General features: G+C 45.9%; 1 protein-coding gene across 3 annotated transcripts in view; it reads right to left on the bottom strand.

The window, feature by feature from the left end:
* The window catches only part of LOC308468001 (gamma-aminobutyric acid receptor subunit alpha-3-like), a 42,934-nt gene extending 34,206 nt beyond the window's left edge, over nt 1-8,728 (bottom strand). Inside the window, exon 1 of one of the 3 annotated variants that reach the window (XM_080989873.1) lies at nt 8,336-8,728. The gene's annotated coding sequence lies outside the window, so the exon portion shown is untranslated. Of the gene's footprint in view, nt 1-7,029; nt 7,242-7,284; nt 7,550-8,335 lie in introns of those variants that run through there. The other 2 variants (XM_080989874.1, XM_080989875.1) reach the window with 2 other exon arrangements.
* Nucleotides 8,729-27,688: the final 18,960 nt, after the last annotated feature.

The following is a 27,688-nucleotide window of genomic DNA, read 5'->3' as shown; positions in this document are numbered from 1 at the left end:
ACAAGTATTAATGGATAGAAGCACACTGGTAAGACTGAGACTAAACATCAATACTTACTTTATTTTTAAAAACCATTTTGGCTCATTTGAATTTCTCCTTTAGGAAATATTTAGGAAGAAATTTCCTTCTACTAATGAGTAGTTCTTTTTAAAAATAAAATGAAGAGTAAGCTCTCTTTAAGTGCAGGGTGATATTTTGGTTTGTAAAAGGGAGATCCAGCCAAGTTAAACCTGTTTTGTGGGGTCTGCAAGCAAAATGTAGACAAGAACAGGGCTAGTAAATGAAGAGTTCTGGAACTTCCTAGAGAGGACCCTTTGTGTGTGGTCACTTGCTTTGTATTTCCTTTGTATTTCCTTCTGCCTGTGAAGAGACTCTTTTTTTCCACCCTGCCTCCGAGCTGACCATACCTCTGGTTATCACTAAAGCAAAAAATTGGGATTTTTGTGCCTCATTTTTAAAATTTGCATTTTAAAAGTAATTAAGTTAATTTAAAAAAACAATATGTTTGGTTAAGTTTTATTTTCTTTCGTTTGATGAATTTAAATATTGTCCTTTATGATTTAATGTCTGCGAGTATTCAACAAATATTCACCTTTCTAAATAAAATCCCCTGCGTACACACCATAATGAAATGTGTGTCTCAGGCTTGTGTCCAGCTAACCAACCTCCCTGAAATGCTTGCGGGTGCCAGTGAGACATTGTCTGTGTATAAATATCTAAAAGGCCACCTCCTTCTCTACAGACCCTCTTGGATGCTAAAACTGGCAGGGGAGTGGTCCTCTTGCTTCCTCCATTGCCACCAGAAACTTGAGTTGTGTGTGTAGCCTGGAGAGAAAGCCTTCTCTGCAGCAGCCCCTAAGTTGTGGAACTCCCTCCCCACAGACGTGTATCTGGCACCTTCATTGTACAGCTGTAGAGAGTGCTGCAGATGCATCTCTTAAACTCTGTCCAAAGCTTTGCTGCTGTTTTGTATGTTTGGGTTATACAGTCATCCTCAATTATGCTTCCCTATCATCATCCCTCATTATATGCCTTGGGAACTTGTTGAAATACTGGGTATAAATCAAATACAGTAAATAAACTGCTTTTGTGGCATTTCGGTTGATCCCTTTGGGAATTTTTTTTCTTTTTTCTTATTTTTGTGTGTGTGCAAAATTTTTAGTAAGCTGAACGTCAAACTATCCAAGCAGTGTCCCAAAAAAAGAGGAAGAGGATAATACATCATATGAAACAGCAGTGCATCATAAAAACAAATTTTAGATGTATTCACAACACTGGTTGCAGGCAGATTAACAACAATAAACCAGTAAAGCCTGTGTTTCACTATGCCCCCCCCCCCCACACACATGTCCCATTAGAGAGCCCTTGCAAATCTGTGGCAATACAAAAACATAGTTCTCTCTGTGCTCCACAATTCATTACTGAGATGGTTTGGGGATCAGCTGAAAGGAGGCATTTGAGTTTGCCCAAACCAACATCAACACTGAGATCCTAGAAGGGAAAGGACTGGGGAAATTAAATGTGGCCACTTTCTCCCACCCATCCACCCAAGCTCAATTGTTCTTAGGTGGAAAAAGTGATGTCCCTAAGCAAGAAGGACCAGCAGCTCCTCCCAAGACAAACTGACTGCCTTTTGGAAGAAGGAAAAGGGACAGAGTATCTCACCCATGATTGAGTGCACCCATATCACAGATGATGCCCTTAACTGGGACAGGTATATGAAAGACAAATGCTGTTCTTGTTTTTTAAGGAAATAAGCTGTGCTGCTTTTTTTAAAAAAAAAATCCTTCTCATTTCTGCCTTTCTTTTCTCTACCTGATTTCTCACTGTTACTCTCCTGAAGGCACTCTTTAGCGTGCCTATCTCTAAGGAGGTAATTTATGGTATACCAATTCACCATGTCTCATAACCTTGCACTAAAGTAAATGAACAACAAAAAGGACAACCCCAGATTTACTAAGCAACATTTTGAAATTCTCAGAATTTGGAAGCCCAGGTGCACAGAGCTCATCTCCTGGGGAGTGGGGGTGGGGGGGAGGCATCAGTTCTGGTGATGGGTTAGGATGGGGTAGGGTGAGGGAGGGAGGGATAGACAGCACAGGAAAGGCAATTTGGGGAATACTGGCATGCAAAGCTGCAGTATTCTTGACAGCATCAACACAGGAACATCCTCCACAAAGAATGTCAGGACCGGCTCATTCAGAAGAGCATCAATAATGCAGGTCCCCAAGAACTTCAACACTTGTAGTTTATGCTGAGCCCTGAAAAGCTGTAGAACAAAATTTGGGGAATGCTGCTAAGAAATGCTAAATGCTGAGGGAGCCGAAATCATGCACCCAAGTGGATAATATTTGCACCCTATAATTTTGCGATTTCCCCACAAGTCCCAACCACTCCCCAGGGGTCGACTTTGGTAATATGATACCCTGTACAAGGCCAACATTTAACACACACATCCAACTTTCCTGTATCCTTCCCAAAGCTGGGCAAGTGTTAACTATGCTTTGGGAAGGATAAAGGAGGACTTTAGGACCCTGTCAGAGCCCTCACACCTCCTTCCCAAAGTAAGTGCTTACAAGGCTTTGGGAAGGAGGCAGGAAGGTGCCCTCTCTGTTCGGCACCTTGTGTGTGAGGAACCAGTCATGCTGCCCTAAATCCACCTCTGCATACCCCCTGAATATTAAAAAACCCCACACTATTAGTGCCTTTTCTTGTCTAACAGACCCACAAATCTAGTTAGCTGAGCCAGATGCAAAGCTGTATCAAGAGGTGATGAATTGCAAAGGCTCATCATCACACTTCAAGGGAATCTGTAAGGCGAGCTGGGGAGGAGCAGAGCTTTCCTCCAAGCCCACCAAGGTCCAGCTTTCCTTCAGCAGGAGCACCTGTAGTGGGAAGATTATGAGGCTGCCCTCTTTATTCCTTTCTCAGCCTCTCTAGTAGGAAATGAGATTTGGAGGGAGTAGCATTACCTGGAATTTGTGACAAGTGAATGCAATAGAGCAAAAAAAGAGCCCTGCTGCACAAGGCCACCTAGTCCAGCATCCTGTTCTCACAGTGGACACCCATGAGAAACCCTCAAACAGGACCCAAGCCCAGAAGCATGACTGCCTCTGATGGTGGAGGCAGAGCAGAGCCATCATGGCTAGCAGCCAATGACAGCCTTATGTTCCATGAAAAGTGAGTTTTGGTATTCATGGTAATTAGTCTTAATAGCCACCTGATCAGGGGAAGGAGGGCTTTGTCTGACTCAGGAATCCAGCTGAATGAGGTCCCCCAGTTTATTCCCATTACGTGCTACCTTGGCAAACACAATTAGATGAATGAGTTTACTTCTGTTTGGGGATAATGCAGACCTCTGACTATGTGGGTGCATTTAGCAGATGCTGTTTGTCATACAACCAAGTAAGAAATATGACAACAGTTCTTTTTTCCTATGCTTCCTCACTCTTACATATTTCAGTTTGTTTTAGTTTTGGGCCAAGCAGAACAAGAAGAACCAGATACTGGAGCATCATGCTATCCTTAAAGTCTTTGAGATGATGTGCCTATTGACTCTATACATAGGAAGTGGTGGCTGGTATGGTGGAAGGCAAGGAGACCAACCACAGGTGGAGCCAGAGCCAATGGCAGGTAGAGTCAACTAAGGGTTTGTCCACACTTCATCTTGTCCTGTTACTTTCTCCCCAAGGAAAACTGCTCTGGAGCAAACAGAAATCTGGGTTTCCCCATGATTGCCATTTGTTCTATCACGAAAGAGTGGGTTTTCCTTTGGAAAGCAGTGGGGTAAAGGGGAAAATAGCTCATACTCCTGCTTTCTGGGCATGGGGAAAGCAGAAGTGTAGACAAGTCATAAATCTAGTTTTGTTCCCATTTTCCTCCTCCCTGCTGAGTTCTACAAGGGTAACGCTGAGACAGAGGAGAAGGTGGAAAAGGAGGTGTCATCCTCTGGACTGGAGGGTTAACTGAGACTAGTGAGGCAAAGCCCTATCTGCCCTAATGGAGCCGCCCCCACTGCAGTTGCTGGTGGTGACCAAGCCGTCTGCAGCTTCCCTTCCCTTGCCACAGATCCCAAGGGATGTTCCACACAAGAATTAAAGAGCATCCAGCAACTGGATATATCCCTGGCCTTCTGGCACTTAAAGTCACCCATGAGCAGAAATGGAAATAGATCAGAACCATCTGGCTTTGTTACATCTTGCATCAAGCTCAAAAACATCTCTTGAAAGGTAGCAACTGTATCTATGCTGAAGCCACCATGCACCTTGAAATCTTTTCATCGCATCTAGCATAGAATCTGGTCCCAAAAATAAAAGCAGGCAAGGCACATTGTGACTCTAATGCCTTTAGTGGGAATTGGATGCCCAAACAGAGCCTTTATCTGGTGACACCTGCCTGAAGGTGAGGCCGATGTGCAAGCCAGAGGCTGAGCAAACAGCATTTTCACCAAACAAAAATAAGACACCAGTGTGTGTCCTTTTCTTCCTCCAGGAGAGGACATTGATTCCCAGCCAAGTCAGTGGATCAATCTCCACCTGGGCCCACTGACAGCAAAGCAACAGCAACTCTGCACAGGTCCCAGAGTGCAACCGCTAGTCCAGGACACCAGGGGGTTGGGGGGGGCAAACACAGGCCAGCCAGACTCACAACCCCTGCCACTGAAGATAAGCAGCTCTGGCCAAAAACCACCCCACTCACCACCATGCTGCTGCACACATAGCAGTCATAGCTCATGCTCACAGATAGTGCTGAGATACCAGATGTTTTGCCCATCCCACCAGCCCCTCCATTTTTGCTCTTGACCGTCCTTCCTTAGGAAGGATGCTTAATAGAAGGGAAAGGGCACATGGTGGACTTGTGGGTAATCCTGCCCCTCTTGCGGCTGGAACAGTAAAATAAGGAGGTCAGTTGGGTGGGGTGGTGGGGAGGGGAGGGGAGGGGGAGCCATAGCCTCCAACTCCCCCACCTCTCCAACTCCAGGGGTCCTCTGCCAGCTCTGTGGGGGGCAGGGGGGGTGAAGCACCTTCCCTGAAGCTGAGCCAGACAAGTGGGTGCTTGACAAGACAAGAAGCACCCATTTGAACTGGGGCTCTGCTCCCGACTCTGATTCATTCCCCAGATGTGGGGGTTGTCCAGGAGCTCTCTTCCAGAAGCGCATTCACTGATGCCCTGGAAATGGGGTTTGGCAGAGAGGCAAAAGAGGTGAGAGTGGCAGCGGTGGCAGCAACAGCTCTAATAAGAAAGCAAGCGAGGAGGAAAGTGGGCGTCTTCAGCAGCTGGCTTATTTACTATGCGGTCTCCGTCTGTGTGTATAATTATGCCAGGATTCAGTCTGTACATCGAACTACTTGTTGTAAACATTTGGCAGGGATATACCCACAGAGAGAGTAGGATGGGTTTTCTTGCTGGAGACACAGCAAAAGGATGAGGTTGAGGGGATTCAAGAGGACAGCCAGGGGCATGCAGGGTGGAATGAAGAGAGAAAGAGAGAGAGAAGCTGGCTCGAGAGGAAAAGAGCTGTGTGTGTGTTTATGTGTGTGTGAGAGAGTGAGTTGGATAAATGACTGAATGGGAAGGTAGGCAAAGTGAGCCAACACACAGCAATGGGAAGGTGAATAAAGGCAGCAGAAAGAGCAGCTTCAGGGAAGAAATGCATCAGCAGACAAAAAGCAGAAAGCACTGGATGCAGCAAGAGCCGCCCACCCCCACCCCCACCCCCGTGGCCAGGCCAGCCACAGTCCTCCAAGGCAGGTTGCTATTTTGTGTGCTCCTCAGTTATAAGGAACAATCCTATGTACGCTACCCTCTGCAGGGAGGGGAAAGGTCATATCCTCCAGATGGATGGGCAGGCATTCTGGGTGGCCTGCTGTGCCTGTGGTGGTCAATGGCAAGAGGGGAAGAGAAGAATGTGTCCTCTGCAAAGAACAGCAGCCTCATGCAAAGGCACAAAGTGAGAAGCAGTATGTTAGTGAGTGTATGTGAGAGAGAGCACAGGCAGTCACACATGGGGGACCCCCCTACTATCCTATTTGTGATGATAAATCAAAGTCATTGTACAAAATGATCACTTTCTGGCTAACCCCTTGCTTATTTCATCACCAAATAACACACCAGCAAGCCCCTGCTTTCTGAATCAGGTACTTCCTGGTACTATCTAAGGGCTAGCAGCCCGCACCAGCTCCACCACCCAGTGCCCATCTCTCCAAAGTCTGGACTCTCGGTAGACACACCACTGTTCTTGCTGTTCATTTGGCCCTGGAGCTGCCAGAGGACAGGGCAACTGAATCCTGGGTTGCTGGCTCATTTACCACACTGCCCATGGCAAAGCCAGAAGGGGCCTGGGACTTCCTGAGATTTGCACCTGCTTTGGAACTTCCATTGTGAAGGTACAGACCTTTGCCCAGGCATCCATGCAGAACCGCTTGAAGTCACTAGGCTCTTCTGTGTTTGCTGCTGAATGCAAAGCCTCCAGAATCCTTATAAGAAAACTGAATGGAGCAAAATGCTGCTGGAAAGTTCATCTGTTTCTGCTCAGCCTTTTCCAGTTTGCTACTGGGGCAGCAGGAGCAACCTCAGCTGGCACACTTGAGAGCCCAGCCATCCAACTCTCTCATCAGTCACCTGTGTGAAGCTGTGAAGTCTGGGCTGCTGCTGGTGCTGTTCTCTACTCCATCCTGGGTGACCCAGAGCTATTTTTAATTCCCTTGGAACCTGTCTGTGCTAAAGCTTAAGGTCATGGGCACATTCATCCCTGGACTTTCACACACACCCCTTCCCGTCTCTCCCGCCCCCGCCCCCAAATGCAGCCTCCAGAGGCCTGGCTCTCTTGTCCCCCTCCCTCCCTCCACCTGCAGAGCTGCTGCTCCTTTCCTCTCCCACCCACTCTGCCTGTATCCTAACCAGCCTCGCCCACCCACCATCCCCTGCCCTTCAGCCTCTGCTCACCACAGCTCCCACCTAAGGCTAAGCCGTTCCTTCTCTGGCAGGGCGCAATGGTCCGGGGAGCCTGCGGCCCTCACAGTTCTCACCCCAAATCTCAGCGGTCTCCAAATCCCAAGACAGGGAACGTTTCTGGACTGGGGAGGGGGCGGAAAGCGCCACGGCAGGCGGTGGGCTCAGTGGCGTCATCCACTTCCTGCCTTTGCCTGTTCGGCGTAGCCCTCCAGAGTCGTCCTCCCTGCGAGGCGGCTCCTTCCTCCATGCAGCCCGGGGCTATACTGACTGAGAAGAACCGAGAAACACTCCCTCCCCGTCCTTTGCAGCAACACATTAATCAGCCGTACCCAGAGGGCTGTCCGGCTGGGGAGACGCAGAGCGTCCTGGAAGCTGCGGGCGGGCAGGCGAGGGGGTGGGCTCCACTCCTGGGCAATCCAGACAGTCCCCCTCACCAGCCAGCGGGCCTGCCTTTGGAATGAGGGGCGGGCAAGCCCCACTGCATGCGTTCATCTCCTCCCTGGATAAGCCACTGCCGCCACAGTCAGCTTCCCGCCACCTGAGACAGAAGCGCCAGACGCTCGGGGGCGCAAAGGCAGGTCCACCGGGCCCTTGGAAAAAGCGTCAGCCAGGAAGATAAAGACGCGCCTCCCATTCAGGACCGTGGACAGCGGCGCGCCACACGCGCAGAGACCCTCCCAGTCTCCCTTGCAAAACTGGCGGGGCCCCTGCTTTTTGCTAGAAACCCTCAGCAGCTCGACCCCCAAACTAGCCGACGCGCGTAAATCCAAGGCTTGTAGCGCTACGCCTCATATGCCAACCAAGGAAAGGAACGGATAAAGCGGCTGCCGCGCGCCTTTGTCCTCTGGGCTAACTCGTTTTAGCAAGAGGCCGGCAACGTGCGTTTTGCAGGCTGAGCTGGGGCCACGTCAAGCTCCAGAATATTTGCAGGGCCGCCCGCAGGAGCGGGAGAAGAGCCGGCCTTTGTGTGTCCCCCCGCGCCCCTGCCACACACAACCTCTCTTTCCCCGACCCCTCCCCAGTTCCTAGATTGATCTCCTCCTTTGCAACTTTGCTGGGCGTTTGCTGCTTGCGCTGCACAGCGGGAGAGCAGAGAGGGGCCGCAAGCCAGGATTCTGCTCGCCTTTTGGCTTCGGGACCGGGAGAGCCAGATAGTCACCGCACTCGATCGCTTCTCTCAGGGCCACCCCTTAGCTCTGCCGAGGAACCCACGAGCCCACTCCCACGCAGAGGAGGAGCAAATAAAGGCGCTCCCGCTCGGTGGCGAGGCTAGGAAGAGCTCCGACGGCTGCTTGCAAGCGGGTGGCTTATCCCCCGCGACCCTCGACGCCAGCCCCATCCCAACCCCGAGGAGCAAACAGCCGAGGGCCAGGTCCTTACCTCCTGCGGAGCTGCTGCTGGATCCAGAAACCTACTGGGGCGGCACTCGCGGCTGCTCTCTCTCAGTCCTGCCTTTGCGCCCCCGAGAGTCTGGCGCTTCTGTCTCGGGTGACGAGGAGCAGACTGTGGCAGCGGCTGATCCAGCGGTGGACAGATCCAGAGGAGGAGATGAACGCATTTAAACCTTGGGTGTTTCGGCTGACGCGCGAACCTCGTGGTCTCTCCGTCTTCCAGAGGGTTGCAAGATCAGCCTTCTATCGCCACTCTCTGCTCGCTGTTACCCTGAGACTGACAATATGAAGGAAAGCAAGGCAGCCTCCTCCCTCCCCTCCTCCTCCTTGGAGGAGGGTTTAGCAATACTGTATCTCCCTCCCGTCTTCCCCAAAAGCAACAAACAGAAAAGGCGCATCAATGGCGCACCATCTACTGACTAGAAGCAAAGATTGGGGAGGGTCTTCTTTCCAACCGCTCTCTTTTCTGCCCACACCGCTAGAGGCAGGCGGCTAGCCTCATGGTGGGTACTGCATGGCCCACCTGGGACCTCCGTAGACGAGAGAGATCAGCAGGGGTGTCTGAGCCAGTCCTTCCAACAGGTTCCTTCACCGTTTCACAATGCCCACTGGTAGACCCTGAAGTGTCAGCCAGACCCCACAGACCACCTTATCTTCTATAAAGGAGAAGCCACTTGTTGCGAAAGGCCTGGTGGATGGGGAAAATCTGCCTTGAACATGGGTGTGTGTGCAGAAGCAGGACAAATAGAAATGAATGCTATTAAAAGCCAGATAGAGGCAGGGTGTGGACTGATGAAAGAGCAATCAGTGGTGCAGGGAGGAGGGGAACTGCTGGAGGAGGCTGTGGACTGCCCTGGTGGGCAGGATCAGGGTGGCTGTGGCTGCAGTCTGTGAGAACATAAGAAGAGCCTGGCTGATGGATGAGGCTAAAGTTCTCACAGTGGTTGACCTGATGCCCCCAAGGGAGGTCCACAAACTAGATCTGAGGGCAGCAGCCACTCTCTCCCCAAGATCCAAGCTAGAGCAAAAGCAGCAGCTTCCACTGAAAGGCTGAGCTGACGGGAGGATACAATGCAAGGAAAGGCCAAGGCCTTCATGCAAATCAAACAGAGCAAGATGGTATACAGTGCTTTGTTGCCTAATCTCAAAAACAGCATTTTAGAGCTTGCTTCTCTCAAAGCACTGGAACATGGACAACCAACAGAGGAGGGTAAAGCCAACAATAGTAGCCACCCAATATCAGTTGCCTGGGAGCAAGATCAAGAGCAGGAGTAGAGAATTGTACTCATATCCTCATGGGCTTCACACTGGGACACATGGCTGGCTAGTGTGACGACTCGGTGCTGGACTAAATGGACCCCCTTTGATCTGACTCATGGCTCTTCTTGTGTTCTTAAGGAGTTGTGAGAGCCAACCAAAGGAGAATCTTCAGAGCTTATCATAGGCAGAGCTTGGCAACAGTCAGCACATTGTTAGATGCCAATGTTTACATGGGTGGGAAGATGGCCCCATCAGCCATGTTTAACTCCAAACAGTGGAATTGCTAGAGAGAGGCTGCTGAATGTAAAAACAGAGCAGAAGCAGAAGGAAAAACATAAAAAGGCTGCCCATAGGGGCTCACAGCAGCACCAAGTCGACCATGACATGCACTAAGGCTTCATCCACCCTAATTGCTCTTTCCTGAGATCAGCAAAACTTAATGGAACCTGAAATAAGGCAGCTTAAGAAAGAAATTTCAAATGACTTTGCTGTAAAGAGCAACAACTAAATATATCTTAACCATATCAGACACAGAAGATGTTGGGGGAATGAGGAAAGTGGACTTATGTTAATGCTGATACCTATGGGAAAGGAAGGTTCCCCTGTCCCGCCTCAGCTCCTTCTCCACAGAAGGAGCTGAGCCACACCTCAGTCATTTCTACATGGGTTTCCCACCTCAGCAGAACCAAAGCAGGGAGATGGCAAAGAACAAGGCATCAGCAAACTAGGCCAAGTTTGGTGCCTGGATCACTGACATTTGTTCAAGAGTTGAGCCCTTAAAGAACTCAAACGTGAAATCCCACAGTCATAAAAATATCCAGTGCAACATTAAAACCAGACTCTATCTTGGGTTCCTGGAGGATAATCAGTAGGAGTCTTCCCAGGGTGTTTGGTTGATGACAGCATTGGGGTAACCAGCCTGAACATAAATATGGTCACAGAGGGGAGCAATGAATGGTGCTCAGTGACCTCTTTGGGAGGGGGTACTTTTTAGCCTGGCCACCTGCTGTGTCCCTTGAGCACCTTGTGGATTTCCATCCATCCACAACAGATTAAGTGTCAGATTGAACAGAAACAGAAACTGCAACTTCTCTACATAATGGCAAAAAAGAGATCGGAGTTGGTTTAGGGATCCCAAAATGTTAAATGGGCCTCACTGACCAGCCCCAGATTCCTCTATCTGTCTGTCATCCAGTGTCCTCTGCTTGGGTAGAAGTATGTCCTTCTCCACCCCATGTAGGAATGTATTTGGATCTTGGGGTATGGAAAGTCCTCCACCCCTGAGAATGCAAAAAAGCAGCAAAGGCTTTTGTCAGCCACCCATCCTGCTTTCCTGCCAGGTGTGGGAAGTGGGGACTTTAAATATGCTTGGCCGTGCACACCCCTCTCTTGGCTGAATGTAGTCTTTGCCACAGATGGTCCCTAGGTGCACTCCTGCTGCCTGCCCTGAAATGCTCTCCAATCAACTGCAAAATAATTGCCTTTCCTTGGCAGATGCAAGGCACAGGAGACTCATCACAGCATCTGTGCCAGTCCCCAAGGGGCCAGCAGTGCAGATGCAAGGGTCAAACTCTCCCCTGGGCCCAGAGATAGATGCTACTGAAGTTGAGCACAGCAGCACTGGAAAACCTCTTGGAGGCAACAGCCTCTGAGGTCAGCTTTGCCATGTGCAGGTTTCTGCAGGATAACAGACTCCTGGGGTTACCATGGGCCATGAGAAACTGAGCAGGGCCCATAAGGGAGAACAGCAGCGTGCGCACACACAATGCAGGGCTCCTCTGAAAGCAGCAGTGGTGGCAGGGGGAAGAAGCACCTGGCCCAAATCATGCAGTGCAGCCAAAGGCACCAAACTCAGCCCCATAGCTATGCCTAAGCTGGGACTGGAAAGAATTGGGGTGGGGAATTGCAAGGGAATCCCTCCATTTGAATTATATTGCATATATCCTGTTCCACATTATCAGTTCCCATAAGTGTACCCATGGGGCAAAGGATAGATTTATCCCAAGGAGCAGATTAACTCCCCACCCCAATCCTTTCCCTAAAGGTCTGTGGGGTTCAGGGTAGGGGTGGGTGGGGATCCTATTTCCTTGCAGGGATCATAAAAAGCCTATAGCTTTCCATTTTTTCCAGGGACAGGTCTCATTTTTTTCAGGAGTGGTCTTTTTCTTTTTTTACTTACAGGCAGTGGGACACCCCCACTCTCTCAGAGAAGCATTTATAGAGAGCCACCTAGACCCAGATTGACATTCCTTCTCTGCTAGATAAAATTAGCAATGGTGGTGGAAAGGCTTGAGCCTACAGGCAAAGCACCTTGTCCAAATCATCCAACAAAACTGCTTCAGATTTTCTGCTTCCATTGAAAGGAAACAAGACAGAGTCCCAGGCCAGTAGATGATGCAAACTGTGCTCCTAGTTCCCCTTGGCTCGGGAATGTGTCAGTGACTTTCCTGCTCTTTGCACCCCCTTGGATTGTGGGCCATGGCTGGGTTGTGGGCAATGGAGATTTCTTCTGAGTGGAGCAGCTCCTCAGAACTCCACAGCTGGCTGGCTGGCTGGCTGGCTGGCTGGCTGCCACTATGGGGTCAAGGACAATGTTCCACATACATGGGGAAGGCAAATATTAGATTTGTAAACCATGTGAGAGCCACCCATGAAATAATGTCAGAACCCCAGATAGTGCTATGGGGCCCTTCCCAGTGAAATCCATGGGCTTGCTTGTGGCTGCATCATCTGGGACAGGGTCCTCCCCATAGTGGTTCTGTCTGCCATCACACGATCATAGCAGGGGCTGGGCTGGCACTGGGACCTCTACAGAAAAGAGCAAACTCATATGTGACACAGCAGGTACCTCTTGCCTTTGTGTCACCAACACCTTTTTTAGACAAGCAGGTCTCAATATGACACACAGTCTGGACTTGTTTTCACTACTTTTTCTTAAGCAGCATTCAGCAACTAATTAGCAGATTGTTTTAAAAATAACCTCTCAGAACATTCACACCCAAGTGCTGGAAATTTGGGTCAGTTCAGAGACTTGTAGTTTGGTTAGAACACAGGAGAGCATGTTTGACTTTTCCCTGGCAAGGAGGCCACAAAGGTGGTCCTGGCTCCTCTCTCATGGGGCATCCTGTAAACCTCAGCCACCAGCTTGCCCTTGGTTTGCAGCAACCATAAGAAGAGCCTGCTGGATCAGGCCAATGGCCTATCTAGTCCAGCATTCTGTTCTCACCGTGCCCAGCCAGATACCTGTGGGAAACCAGCAATCAGGACCTGGGCACAAGAGCACTCACTTGTCCTGTGGTTTAAGGCAACTGCTGTTCAGAAGCATTGCTGCCTGCTGCTTCCAACTGTGGAGAGCAGAGCGTAGTCATCATGTCTAGTAGCCATAGATAGATCTCTCCTTTGTTTTCTGTTCTGCATAGTTTTATCTTGGTGGATAAGGAGAGTTGCTGGGCAAGCTCTCCTTGGGGATCCTTCCTTCCATCTCTGATTCTAGCACCACCTGAAGTTCAGAGAAACCACTGAGTCTCTTGGGCTTGCTAAACAGAAGGTCGGTGGTTCGAATCCCTGTGACAGGGTCAGCTCCCATTGCTCTGTCCCAGCTTCTGCCAACCTATCAGTTTGAAAGCGCACCAGTGCAAGAGAAATAGGTATCGCTGCGGCAGGAAGGTAAACGGTGTTTCCGTGCATTCTGAGTTCTGTCACGGTGTTCCATTCCACCAGAAGTGGTTTTGTCATGCTGGCCACATGACCCAGAAAGCTGTCTGTGGACAAACTCCCTCGGCCTGAAGCGAGATGAGTGTGCACCCCAAAGTTGCCTTTGACTGGACTTAACTTTCCTTTTACCACCAAAGTCCACACTCCCACTTTTCCCTCTTCTTCTTCCAGCTTCTCCCTGCCTCTCTGCCTTGCACTTTGTTGAATGGATTTGGTTGAGTAGGAGAAGATATTTTATTTATTAATTATCCTTCCTCTTCTCACTTGTGTGAGAATGCAAATACCTATTTAAGCAGAGTAAAAACTGTAGGAATGGGTTTTGACACTAGGAGAGGTTATATTGCTTCGTTATTATCCTTCCTTGCTCATGTTTGTGAGATCAGCAGAATACCATCCTTTGCTGCTTAAACTTGGAAGCTAAGACAAGGTTGATTTAACCTTCTGCAAACAATAATCCAGGATACTGTAAGGCAGACTGGATTTTCCTGGTATTACCCCTTTTCTCCCCCTTAAAAACAATAATCACACACACATTGTTTTGTGAATAAAAGTAGTGTTTACTTACTTAATCTAGGTCTTGAAGCAGTAGTTACAGTAGCAGAATGAAGGAAAGTTTAAATCTACTATCTAAGTTACAAAAGTACAAGGTAGAACCTTACAAAAGGACAATATGAGTGGACTCTCTGTGCCCCTACCACAGCAAAAAGACTGATACTGATGAATTGGAAAAAGAAAAATGCGGCTCACTTCTATGATTGGATTGGAAACTTATACAAACTTGCAACATATTAACAACTTGCACATAAACGCAGACTTGCAATGGACAAATTCAATGATACAGTGGTACCTCGGGTTACAGACACTTCAGGTTACAGACTCCACTAACCCAGAAATAGTACCTTGGGTTTACAACTTTGCTTCAGTAGAGTGATAGAAAAGATTCAAGAATTTGGGGAAGTGGCAGGATTTAAATTAAACAGAAATAATACTAAGCTATTAGTATAAAATTTGAAGGAAGAAGAGAAAAAAGAGTTGATGCAAAGCACTGAGATAGAAGTTCATAAAAAAGTAAAATATTTAGGGATATAGTTAACAGCAAAAAACATAAATGTTTACAAAGACAATTATGAAAAAGTGTGGTCTGAGATAAAAAGGAATTTAGAAATTTAGGAAAAATAGCAGCGGTAAAAATGAATGTATTGCCAAAAATGCTTTTTCTGTTCCAGACAGTCCCAGTAATGGTGAAAGATGATTGCCTCAAAAAATGGCAGAAGAATATTTCAAAGTTTGTCGGGGGGGGGGGCAAAAGGCCAAGGATTAAACATAAGATACTTACAGATATAAAAGAAAGAGGTGGGTTTGCCCTCCCAGACCTCAAATTATACTAAGAGGCTGCATGTTTGGTATGAATTAGGGACTGGATAAAACTGGAAAGGAGGAAGCATTAGATTTGGAAGGACATGATAACAGATTTGGATGGCATGCATACTTATGGTATGGGAAAGTGAAAGTCCACAAAGGATTCTACAATCATATAATTAGGAAATCACTAATAAGGGTGTGGGAGAGATATAAAGACTTAATAGAACAAAAAAACACCATGGCGGTTATCACCAATTGAAGCTTCATTACTCAAACTGCTTGGCAAAAAAGGGAAGTGGCCTACATACAGAGATTTGCTGAAGGATCAAGAAGAGAGATGGAAGTTAAAAGTTTACTGGGAAATTAAAGATCATTTTCAGAGTTGGTTACATTACAGACAACTACATGAGATGTACAAGGAGGATAATAAGAAAGGGTTTAGTTATACAACTTCTAGATTTCAAAAGGAAGTTATAGAAGAAGAATTGAAGCTGTTGAAGAAAGCCTATAATATTTTGCTAGAATGGGAAACAAAAGATGAGGAGCTCAAAGCGGTTATGATCACATGGGCACAGGATATAGGACATAATATACAATTTGAAGACTGGGGAAAATTGTGGAAAATAAACTTGAAATTTACAGATTGTTCTCTCTTGAAAGAAAATTACATGAAAATGATGTATAGATGGTGTATTACACCAGTACAGACCGCAAAAATTTATAAAACCGGCTCAAATATATGTGGGAAATGTAAAGAAAAAGCAGGGACCTTTTATCATATGTGGTGGGAATGCAGAGAAATTTTTTTTAAAAGGGAAATGATATATAGTCATACCTCATGTTACGTTTGCTTCAGGTTGAGCATTTTCATGTTGCGTCCCGCGGCGACCCGGAAGTACCAGAACGGCTTACTTCCGGGTTTCACCACTTGCGCATCCACAGGCAGGCAAAATGACATCACGCGCATGCACAGAAGTGGTGAATCATGACCCACGCATGGCAGACGTGCAGGCGCGGGTTGTGTTCTTTTCAGGTTGCGAACAGGCCTCTGGAACGGATCCCATTCGCAACCAGAGGTACCACTGTATAATGAATTGGAAAAATGTTTAAAATGACATTTGTAAAGAAACCAGAAGCATTTTTGTTAGGGACTGTAGGACAAGTCCTGCCAAGAAAAACAAAGAATTTATTTATGTATGTTGAGATTGCTAATAAAAATGATTTTTTATTTTTTTTTAAAAGAACTTTGCTTCAGGATGAGAACAGAAACCGCGTGGTGGCAGCGGGAGGCCTCATTAGCTAAAGTGGTACCTCAGGTTAAGAACAGTTTCAGGTGAAGAACGGACCTCCAGAACGAATTAAGTTCTTAACCTGAGGTACCACTGTATTTGGAATCCATTCTTACAAATACTGTAATAGGTTAAGATCTGGCAAAGTACAATAATAACTTTGTATAGTAAAAGGAAATACAAGATGAAAGTTCAAGTGTTGGAGCTGGTCAATTTGGAAGCATGATGAAGAAAGAGACAGAGAGGGGAAGGCAGGCAGGCTGGCAGGCAGGCTGTAGTGTCACAACTTCTTGCCAAGGCAGACAAAGGAAGTGATCTCACAGAGTTCTCTCCAGCAGTTTGTTGTTGTTGTTGTTGTTGTTGTTGTTGTTGTTGTTGTTGTTGTTCTTTCAGAAAACCTCTATGAGCCTCAGCCTCTTCATGTGTGCATATGGCAAAACATGAATTGCAGGCTTGACTGCAATAATGTCCCACAAAAATCACCACCCATGCTCAGCTTATCTGTAGAAGCTATTAGGGCAAATTTGCATAGCCTTCTAGATATCCAATGTTGCATTAGGGGGACTTGAATTATCTTCTCCCTTTTTAGGTTTCCCTCTTAACCAAGCAATCAATCTCAGCCTCTTTAAGTAAAACAAGAAAACAAAAAGGTTCATCATATCAGTAAAGTCTTGCCAGAATTCAACATGAAAATCAGGCAGGCAATAATTCTTAAACTTTATAAAAGTCCGTAGTCCAGTTCAAAATGGCATGTGCGATCTGGAGGAGAGCTTACAGACATCAGACCTCATTGCAGGTAAGGAAAAGGGTGAGTAATGACAGGAAGGAAGAGGTGCAGATTAGTCCATTGTCTGATCCCACCACTAGGTTTGGGGGTATGACTATGATATCCCCACTATAAAGGTCTTCTCTATACAGGTTCTGAAACTCCATGGTGCCATTGCCCCTGTTTGTGACTAATAATCATGCATTCGTGATTTTGGCTGAACATCCTCCCACACACAAGAAGGCCTTTGCCCTTTCATCAATGCTGCATCACTTGGGATACATTCTTCAGTGCTGTTCTCTGCTACACAAAGGCTCCTGGCTCGTCTGACATCTGATTTCGGCCACCCACGTGGCATTTCCTTGGCTTGCCTTCTTATTTGTATGGATTCCTTTTTGAAACAGCTTGAACTGTTTGCTCTCTCAGAGCCAGGTCACCCTGACAAATTTCTCCACATGTTTGTATATGTGTGTAGAGGGGCTGTCATATAGAAGGGAGTCCAGAGACATTTCCATGGCTGCTCTATTCCCCCCCCCCCCCACAGCAGCCACAGTGATGAATGTGCCTGGCATCATAGGTATGAATGTGGTTGCTTAAACACCTGCATGATTCTATGGAGGAATCTGGCACGTTCTTAATCAGTTCTAGAGTTTTATATGTCAACTTGGTAGAAGTGCATAAAATTAAGTGTGGTAGGGGAAAAAAGGGTTTTAATCTGTTTTCGGTCTATTGTTATTTTAACTTTTCAATAGTCTTAAATTATTGTTCCTTTTTCTTTGTGATGATTTTATTGCTTTTGGAAACTGCTTTGGTGTGTGTGTGTGTGTGTGTGTGTGTGTGTGTGTGTTTTATTTACAATCAAGTGGTGCCTAGATTTTGTGAAATCAAATAAATAAACAATAAAGGAAAAGTCTTACTTCTAGAGGCAGTAATGTTTCTGAATACCAGTTCATAGAAACCAGGGGTGGGGGGAGTTCTCTTGTGCTTAGTTCCTGCTTGTGTGTTTCCCTTTGGGGCATCCAGTTGGCCACTGTGAGACCAGGATGCTGGGCTAGATGCGTTATTGGCCTGATCCAGCAGGGCTCTTCTTACATTACACTTTTGCTTACCATTGGTTTTTCTGGCAGAATGAATGAAATGAAATTGCTGAAGGGGCAATTGTGCAAAAGTCAAAGCTTTGGATCAAGCAGTGGCATATCATGGGAAGGGATCACAGGGGCATTTGCCCCAGGTGTAAAATTGTTAGGGGCACAAAATTTCAACACCTGGTGCTGCCTCAATACAGCTGCATGTTTCCATTGCTGGTCTCCATTGAAAATGGCTTCTCCATGCAAATCAAGAAGTGATCTCTTCAGATCATGGAATGACTTCGTATCTCTGCAGCTGCAATCTCCTGGGTCACATGGATTCCCTTAGGCAGTTGAATGTGTATGAGTATTCCACCTGTTTCCCTCCCTCCCACCTACCCCATCCCTCCATGTGGCCCCGGACACTGGCAACCCACACTACGCCACTGGAATCAAGTCTGATGGTTACCTACGGCTGACTGTGGCCCTTGCTTGCTGGCCAGCCCCACGGATCCCTTAAGAAGCATATGGCTGTAAGGAAACAAGACAAAAGGCCAGTGGTTCTGACGGGTCATTTTTCTTCTCAGCCTGTAAAGGAAATCATCCAAGCATTGAAGAAGCCAAGGACCTTTGGCACCTGGATGTTTTATGGTGACCCATTTAATAAAGGCACAAAAGCACAGCTCTGAAAGAGTGGTGAGGAGGCTGCCAACGTGTGCAGTAACAGCAGCTCTGTACTGGCAGGAGTGCCAGGAGAGGCTTAAAATTTATATTCCAGGGGGGATTCGGGAAGCCATGTGCATAGCGAAGTATGGTTCCATTGTTGTGATCTCTTTACAGCCGACTCCGGCTCTCTATCAGAGATGCAAAATCCTGCATTTTCTTTTGCCTGTGGTGGGGCCTGGCAAGCCCTTTGACATGCTGAGGGAGACCTCTGACTCACTGAGCATTGCCCCCTCCCACCACAAAAGAGCTGCATCAGCTTGGAGCTCATCTTCCTCCTGCCCATACGTGCTTGCGCACGCGCGTGCAAACACACACAGCTGTAATTGCTTTTTGCTTCTGAATCAGGGGATGCGCTCATCGTCAAAGGCAGCTGCTGCCAAGGGCTTCATTAGCCAGTCTCCATAGTAACCAATCTACAGCTCAACTCAAGGAGACCCCCAGCTCTCCTTGCCTGGCTAGAAGTCAGATACCCAGCTCAGTGTCCCCATTCAGAGGAGCAGATATTCCACAACTCGCAAGCACTGTGCTTAGTCAAAAGATCACACACTCTCCAGCTCCAGATTCACAGGACTGCAGGGACAGGGGCAGCACACCCCGATTCCACAATCTCCTCCTCATCAGCATGCCCTGGAAAGGTGGGGATTTCCCCTTTCCTGCAGCTTTACACTTACAGCGTTTGACCAATTCCATCTCTCCACTACTGTTTTCCCAAACGAAGTTCAACATTTCACTGTTTGTGATTAGCAATGCCATGGGAGTAGGGATGGGTGATTAAAGCAGCATGGTTCATGGTAATTTATTTCCAGCCATTGAGACATTCCGGTGGGAAAGGGAAATGGCTCTGGACTAGAATCCCTCTCCTAGCTAAGCTTTCCTTTCTGCCAGAGGGTCCCACCCAGGGCCTCACCCCAGCCCAATGTAAAAATCCAGAGACATCAGTGGTAATGGATGGGTTGGAATCCATTTTAAATCTGTCAAATAGGAGACTGAGCAAGCTTGTTTTCTCCTGATCTGGAGGGTAGGACCAAAGCAATGGCTTCACATTACAAGAAATTAGATTCTGAATAAACATCAGGAAGAACTTTCTAATGATAAGAGCTGTTCAACAGTGGAATGGACTCCCTTGGAACGTTGTGGATTCTCTCTTTTTTTTTTAAATGATATTTATTAAAGTTTCAGAAACAAAAGATTACATAGATAAAAAGAAAAGAAACAAGAGAAAAAAGAAAAAAGGAAAAAAATACAAAATACAAAATACAGAAAAAAATAAAATAAAAAACACTTAAAAACAAATCAATCTTTCCGTACCTTACATTTCATTTCCTTGCTTCCCTGACCTCCTCTCACCTCCCTTTTTTGTATTCCAGTTCAGTTGGTTAATTCAGCAATTCCTTTCCCTCTTTGTTTTTGTCTTAATCCTTTAACTTAATATATTATAGCTTTGGATTCTCACCTATTAACAATCCATTTTTACATACACCTTTATGACATTGCTGCTAAAACCACTTAACTTCATTCTGACATCATTCTAACATTCATTAATTTTGCAGTATTTCTGTAAATAGTCTTTAAATTTCTTCCAATCTTCTTCCACCGACTCTTCTCCCTGGTCTCGGATTCTGCCAGTCATTTCCGCCAATTCCATATAGTCCATCACCTTCATCTGCCATTCTTCCAGGGTGGGTAAATCTTGTGTCTTCCAGTATTTTGCAATAAGTATTCTTGCTGCTGTTGTGGCATACATAAAGAAAGTTCTGTCCTTCTTTGGCACCAATTGGCCGACTATGCCCAGGAGGAAGGCCTCTGGTTTCTTCAAGAAGGTATATTTAAATACCTTTTTCATTTCATTATAAATCATCTCCCAGAAAGCCTTAATCCTTGGGCACGTCCACCAAAGGTGATAGAATGTACCTTCAGTTTCTCTACATTTCCAACATTTATTATCGGGCAAATGATAGATTTTTGCAAGCTTGACTGGTGTCATGTACCACCTGTATATCATTTTCATAATATTCTCTCTTAAGGCATTACATGCCGTAAACTTCATACCTGTGGTCCATAACTGTTCCCAGTCAGCCATCATTATGTTATGTCCAACATCTTGTGCCCATTTAATCATAGCAGATTTCACCGTTTCATCCTGAGTATTCCATTTCAACAGCAAGTTATACATCTTTGACAAAATCTTAGTTTTGGGTTCTAACAGTTCTGTTTCTAATTTTGATTTTTCCACCTGGAAGCCAATTTTCTTGTCCGAATTATATGCCTCCATTATCTGATAATAATGAAGCCAATCTCGCACTTTGTTTTTTAGTTTCTCAAAACTCTGCAGTTTCAATCTATCTCCCTCTTGTTCCAGAATTTCCCAATATTTCGGCCATTTGGCCTCCATATTGAGCTTTTTCTGTGCTTTCGCTTCCATCGGTGACAGCCACCTTGGGGTTTTATTTTCCAATAGATCCTTATATCTTATCCAGACATTAAACAATGCTTTCCTGACAATATGATTTTTTAAATGCTTTATGTGCTTTGACCTTATCATACCACAAATATGCATGCCATCCAAATACATTATTAAAACCTTCTAAGTCCAAAATGTCTGTGTTTCCAAGAAGCGGCCATTCTTTCAGCCAGCAAAAAGCTGCTGATTCATAATAAAGTTTAAGGTCTGGGGAACATTGTGGATTCTCGCTCCTTGGAAGTTTTTAAGTAGAGTTATTAAGCTGTTGATTATCATCTGAGGCCCTTCTTCATGTGCCTCCTCTGTTATGGTACATATTTTTGTGTTTTTATATTGTAAGCCAGCCTATGATCCTCAGATCAGCTTAGAGGATCACATGATTATCAGGCTTGAGGGCCAATGCTCAGCAGTAGTGGCAGCAGTGACCACAGCAGAATCCCCAGGCACACCTCCTGACTTGGCCAATCCTGGAGCAATGTTCCACTTCTGGATGTTTAGAGATCATGCAGGCAATGTCAAAGAAAGCCCAAAGCGTACAACCTCTGCATTTGGTCCAGGGGAAAGAAGCAGTTGGCAGACATGAGCACCTTCATGATCACTAGCAAGTCCCAAAAGCACACTAAGCAAAGCCTGTTACCCCATCAGCACTTTCAAGTAAGAGCTGCACACACGCACCAGGTGCAGTTTAGTTGGGGAAAGGCTCCTTTCAAGAAGGGAGGGAGGGGGAAAGTGAAAAAATGTTAATTTCACTTGAGTGGGCAGAAATGATTCCCCCCACACGGTGCAGGTGCAGCTGCAGACTCTTGTAACTCTTGTCTTTACTGTGTTGCTGTGCAGATAAGCACATAGAGCTGGGTATGTAAAGGGCTCAAGTTACGGCATTTCCCTGTAGGAGAATTTGTTGGAAATATTTAGAAAACTTTGTGAAGAGAAGCGTTCACCAGAAAGAAGTTGGACAACTTAAAAGATGTCTGGACTCAGAGAACTCTGAAAGTTGCAGGACTTTGAAAGCAGCTAGACTTAGCACGTACCTTGTGGACTTTGGCACAACAAGGACTTTGAAAGCAAATAACTCTCTCTGGGCTCAGAGAGTGCACAACTTGTAGCCAATGTAATTACTGTGAGTGCATGGTGTGTGCTAGCTTTTACTTGGCAATCTCTGCTACACAGTTGTTTCCTGCCACCGCCAGAAGAGAAGCATGGAGAAGTGGCTGCTGCAGCTTCCAGAATCCAGCGAGATCATGCAAGAGCCCCTCGAGATTGTAGAGATGCATCCTGACAATCTCCCAGGGTTCTCACAATCTCAGAGGGCTCTTGCAAGTTCTCTCCAGAACCTGGAAGCCACAGCTGCATGACCCCAGTAAGTGAGGCTTTGGCAAAGGGGTAGGGGTGCAGTGCATGCACAGGGCAGCATATTCTCGTTTCACCTCAGGGGGTGAAATGGTAAGGGAAACCCCTGGATAAACCCCTTCCACAGCATCCAGGATCCTGCTGTGCCTAGAGGCAGTTGTGGGTAGTGAGGTGGGGTGAGAATATTCTCTGCTAGAAAATTCTCCGGAGAATATCATCCACAAACTGTAAATTCTGGGTCATCTACACAGCTGCTTTAAATGTACACACTTCATTAATCGAGAATATTCTCGAGAATATTCTCGATTAATGAGGTGTGTACATTTAAAGACTATTCTCGAGAATTTAACATCACTAGTTGTGGGTCTCAATCTGGGCTCTGTCTGTCTTGGCACTTAAGAGACTGTTCCCCCCAGAGGGGTATAAACTAAAGAAAAGGTAAAGGTAAAGGGACCCCTGACCATTAGGTCCAGTCACGGACAACTCTAGGGTTGTGGCGCTCATCTCGCTTTATTGGCCGAGGGAGCCGGCAAACAGCTTCCGGGTCATGTGGCCAGCATGACTAAGCCGCTTCTGGCAAACCAGAGCAGCGCACGGAAACGCCGTTTCCCTTCCCGCCGAAGCGGTACCTATTTATCTACTTGCACTTTGACGTGCTTTCGAACTGCTAGGTTCCCTGGCAGGAACAGGGACTGAGCAACGGGAGCTCACCCCGTCGCGGGGATTCAAACCGCTGACCTTCTGACTGGCAAGTCCTAGGCTCTGTGGTTTAACCCACAGCGCCACCCATGTCCCACATAAACTAAAGAAGGAACTACCTAATGCACAGTTGTGCCCAGGCTGGCTCCACAGTGGTTTCAATAGGCACTGCTCTTCCTTTGCTTTTACCACACACACCCTCCACCTTCCCTGGACTTGCACCTGAGCAAATGACTGTGTTTGGTAAGACTCAAATCACACCAGTTTCCTTACCCTAGCAGTCAGAATCCCACCTTACTCCACAGCTGGAAGGGAAGGGAACTAGATTTTGTTCTCGAGGCTCTGGTACCCCCTGCTGGCCAAAGTAGAACCTGAAATATCCCCATTAAAAAAAAGCAAGAGAGTTGCGACGTTTTAACATTGTTATGGCAGTGCTTCAAGAATGAGTTTCAAGAGCAGGAGAGTGACAACTGAAGGAACAAAAAGGAGGCTACACATTCTTCTGGAAAGGCCTACCAGAACAAGAATGTTAAATACACGGAGTAGGCTTTGCCACAAAGACCATCTATGGGCCAATAAATCATGGCATACGCCCCCTACGCTCAACAGATGGTACCACACTTCTAAAAGACAAAGAAGCACTGGAAAGAACATTACCAGCATCTCCTTAACTGCAGCTCCCCCATAGTTGCTGAGGTTACAAATTCCACAAAAACAAATTAGAGATCAGCTTAGTATCTCCAAATCTGGGAGTTGTGCACAGCTATTAACCAAATGAGAAAACAACAAAGCCAGAGGACCTGATGAGATACCTGATGAGTCTTCAAAGTGGGAAGAATTGAACTTACACAACTTCACAAGCTCATCGAAAAAATCTGGGAGAGGAGATTCCAGCAGATTTTAGGGATGCCAAAATTATCAGTTTCTTTAAAAAAGGTGATAGAACGGATTGCAGAAACTATCAAGGCATCTCTTTATTTGCTGCAGCCAGCAAAATTATTGCAAGGATCTTAGCAAACCTAACAATATCCAAGGCTACCCTTCCTGAATCCCAAAATGGTTTTAGGACTTCTATGGGGACAGTGGACATGATTTTCACCGCTCAACAACTTCAAGAAAAATGCAGAGAGCAAAGCCAACCCCTGTATATGGTGTTTATTGACCTAAGGCCTTCGGCACTGTAAATTGTAATGCTCTGGACTGTCCTTCTGAAAATTGGCTGCCCAGATAAATGTATAAACATCATTCAGCTCCTCCATGATAATATGACAGCAACAACCAGCAGATAACAATGGCTCTCAAAGTGAATCATTCACAATGGGATCAGGTGTTAAACAACCCCAACTCTGTTTATTATTTTCATTGCCATGATCCTACACTTTGGCAAAGGGAAACTGCCCACTGGAGTAGAAATCATGTATCGAACAGATGGAAAGCTCTTCAATCTGAGTAGGCTGAAAGCAAAAAGTAAAGTTACTGTAAGTTCTCTTATAGAGCTTCAGTATACTGATGACAACGTAATGTGTGCACACTCAGAGGATGACCTCCAAACCACCTTAAATATCTTCATAGAAGCTTATGAAAAGCTTAGCCTATCACTCAACATCCAAAAAAACCAAAGTGCTGCACCAACAAGCACAAAACAACAACTCTGCAGTGCCACAAATCCAACTCAACGGTGTCATGTTGGAAAGTGTTAATCACTTCTCCGCCCTGCGTAGTTATCTTTCCACAAGGGCCAACATTGATGCCGAAATCCAGCATCACCTGAACTCTGTGAATGCAGCTTTCTCCCTATTGAAGTGCAGAGTGCTTGAGGACCAGGACATTTGCAGGGAAAGCAAAATGCTTGTTTACAAAGCTATTGTACTACCAACCTTACTGTATCCTTATGAAACTTGGACCATTTATAAGCGCCATCTCCAACACCTTGAAAAATTCCATCTACAGTGTCACTGAAAATTTTTACACATTGGGAAGACAGGTGAACTAATGCCAGTGTACTGGAAGAAGCAAAGATTACCAGTGTTGAAGCAATGATTCTTCAACATTAACTTCGTTGAACTGGTCATGTTATTCGGATTCCTGATTATCATCTTCCAAAGCAACTACTCTATTCTTAAAAATGGAAAGCATAATGCTGGTTGCCAACTAAGACTCTCTCAAGGAAAATCTTTAAAAAATGTAGTATGAAGACCCTCAAGGCAAATCTTTAAAAATGTAATATAAACACTGACAACTGGGAAACACTGGCCTGCGAGCGCTCCAGTTGGAGAACAGCCTTTACCAAAGGTGTCATGGGCTTTGAAGATGCTTGAACTCAGGACAAAAGGGAGAAACATGCTAAGAGGAAAGCACATTTGGCAAACCCTCACTGTGATCAACTCCTACCTGGAAACTTACATCTCCAGTGTGGAAGGATGTGTGGATCCAGAATTGGCCTCCACAGTCACTTACGGACTCACTCTTAAGACCATGTTCATGGAATCTTACTCAGCTATGAGTTGATTACCAAAGAAGACAACTAGGAACAAAATGTACACATGCTGATCTTTATGCAAGGTGTGAGGAACTCATGATGTTTCCTGAATGCCTTCGGGACACATCTGGAGATCAGACTTGTACCAAGAGTAAGATCAGCAGAGTTCATTGTGGAAGGTCTCCTGTCAAACCTATGCAATAGTCTACAGACTGTGATCTACTCATAGTATAGGAAAAGTGGCAGTGATCTACCCATTGTTGTTGGATGGTCCAAAGTTGTTCAGCTTTTTTTAGAGTTGTTCAGCTTTTTTGGGAAAGGCGAAGTTGCTGAGCTATTTTCAGGAAGCCACAGTGTTTTTTTCCCCCCTTTTGGGGAGGGGGGAGATCACTGAGGGGCCAAATCTACCAGTAACACCCTGTAGATCACAATCTACCTGTTGGACATGCTTGATCTACAGCAATAAACCACAGGACAAGTAGAGATTGAAACACACATCTATTAACACCTGCAGATAGCCAATTTCATCCCACCTTTTCACTTTAGGATGAGTGTAATAGTCCAACCTGCCCTCTTTCCTGTGTATGCAACAGTTTTAATCTGTAGTATTATTTCTGGTCAACAGTTCCTGTTCTGTTATTTGGGACCTATTTACAAAAAACCCATGATGCAGCCTTCATGGAACTATATGACTTCAGGATGCAAGGAAAGGATGGCTAGGATGAATCATTTGCCTAGTCAGGAACCTCATGCTAAGAAAGCTAGTGTGTCAAGGAGAAGGGTTCGAGCCTCCTCCTAAAAATGACTGCTACTTTTCAGTGTGCAAGGATTCTTCCTTCCTCTATGCTCTTTTCTGAATGTATAAAGTTCCTTTCAAGCTAAGGGTCAATTAATTAACAAAAGAAAAGCTTCCACCTCTAAACAAGGGTAGTACTGTGTATAAGATGCCCCAATGTATAAGATGGTCTCTATTTTTCTGAACCCCAAATTAAGAAATCAATATTTTAAACATCCATGCCAGAACCCAACCCGAGCCTGGACTGCCCGAACCAGAACTAGAACCTGAGCCACCCACGCCAGAACCCAAACTCCTGTGCATTCACCGTACATGTATAAGGACAGCCCCCAATTTTTGACAAACTTTTTTTAGCAAGAAACATTGTATTATACTTATACTCTGAAAAATTCAGTAATCTTGTTTTGCTGAGCTTAATTTTTCCAACTTTGAATGAACTGCATTCAAGCTAGAAACTGTCCAAAGAGGGTCTGAAAACAGACAAGGCCATCCGAAATCTACTGCTGCTGAGAGTGCAGATCCCTTTCCAGTCTGCATTGGAAAAGAGGCAGAGGACCTTCTCAGCAGTGGCTGTGGAATGCCCTCCCATCAGATGTCAGGGAGATAAAGATTTACACAACTTTTAGAAAACATTTGAAGGCAGCCCTGTTCAGGGAAGTTTTTAATGTCTAACATTTTATTATTTTTTGTATTTTGCTGGACGCCACACAGAGAGTGGCTGGGGAAACCCAGCCAGATGGGCAGGGTATAAACAATATTATAATGATAATGATAATAATAATTTGGTTTGAAAATTATGACAGTAGTTCCTCTGGTCCATAGCAATTGTTGTATGTGTGGAAATGTTATATTGTCCAAGTATGCTTGGAAAGGCTCCAGTGAAATCCACGCTCAGAGATTTCACAGAACACATGCAGCAACTGCCTTATACTGAATCATGTTGGTCACATCCATCTCAGTATTGCCTACACTGGCTGGCAGCCGCTCTCAAGAGTTTCAAGCAGGGAGTCTTTCCTAGCTGTATCTGGGCATTGAACTAGGAATCCTCTGCATGCATAGGTGCATTCACACTGGTTTTGTTCTGCTTCCTCCATATCCAATTCATAGGTTCATTTGGCCTAGGGTGTTTAGTTGCACCTTAGGGAGAGTGCAAAGCTAAATATTTCTCTGCTAGTTGAGTATGAGGGAACATTAACACAACGGCACACTTCTCCCCTCTCCCACAGGGCCAAAGGCACATGATATTAGCCGCTTAATGCCAGGATTTATCCTTCTTCACTACCCTTCCTGAACACTTGTGTTGACATGTTCCTGAAGATATATGTAATGGCCTTGATTCAGTTGCCCTGTTCCTAGCCACCAAATCAGCTTTT

Source organism: Podarcis pityusensis (genome assembly GCF_964106645.2).
Source record: "Podarcis pityusensis genome assembly, chromosome: Z".
Taxonomy (NCBI): Eukaryota; Metazoa; Chordata; class Lepidosauria; order Squamata; family Lacertidae; genus Podarcis; species Podarcis pityusensis.
The sequence above is the reverse complement of the archived record's forward strand: the minus strand, read 5'-3'. Positions and strand labels throughout refer to the sequence as shown.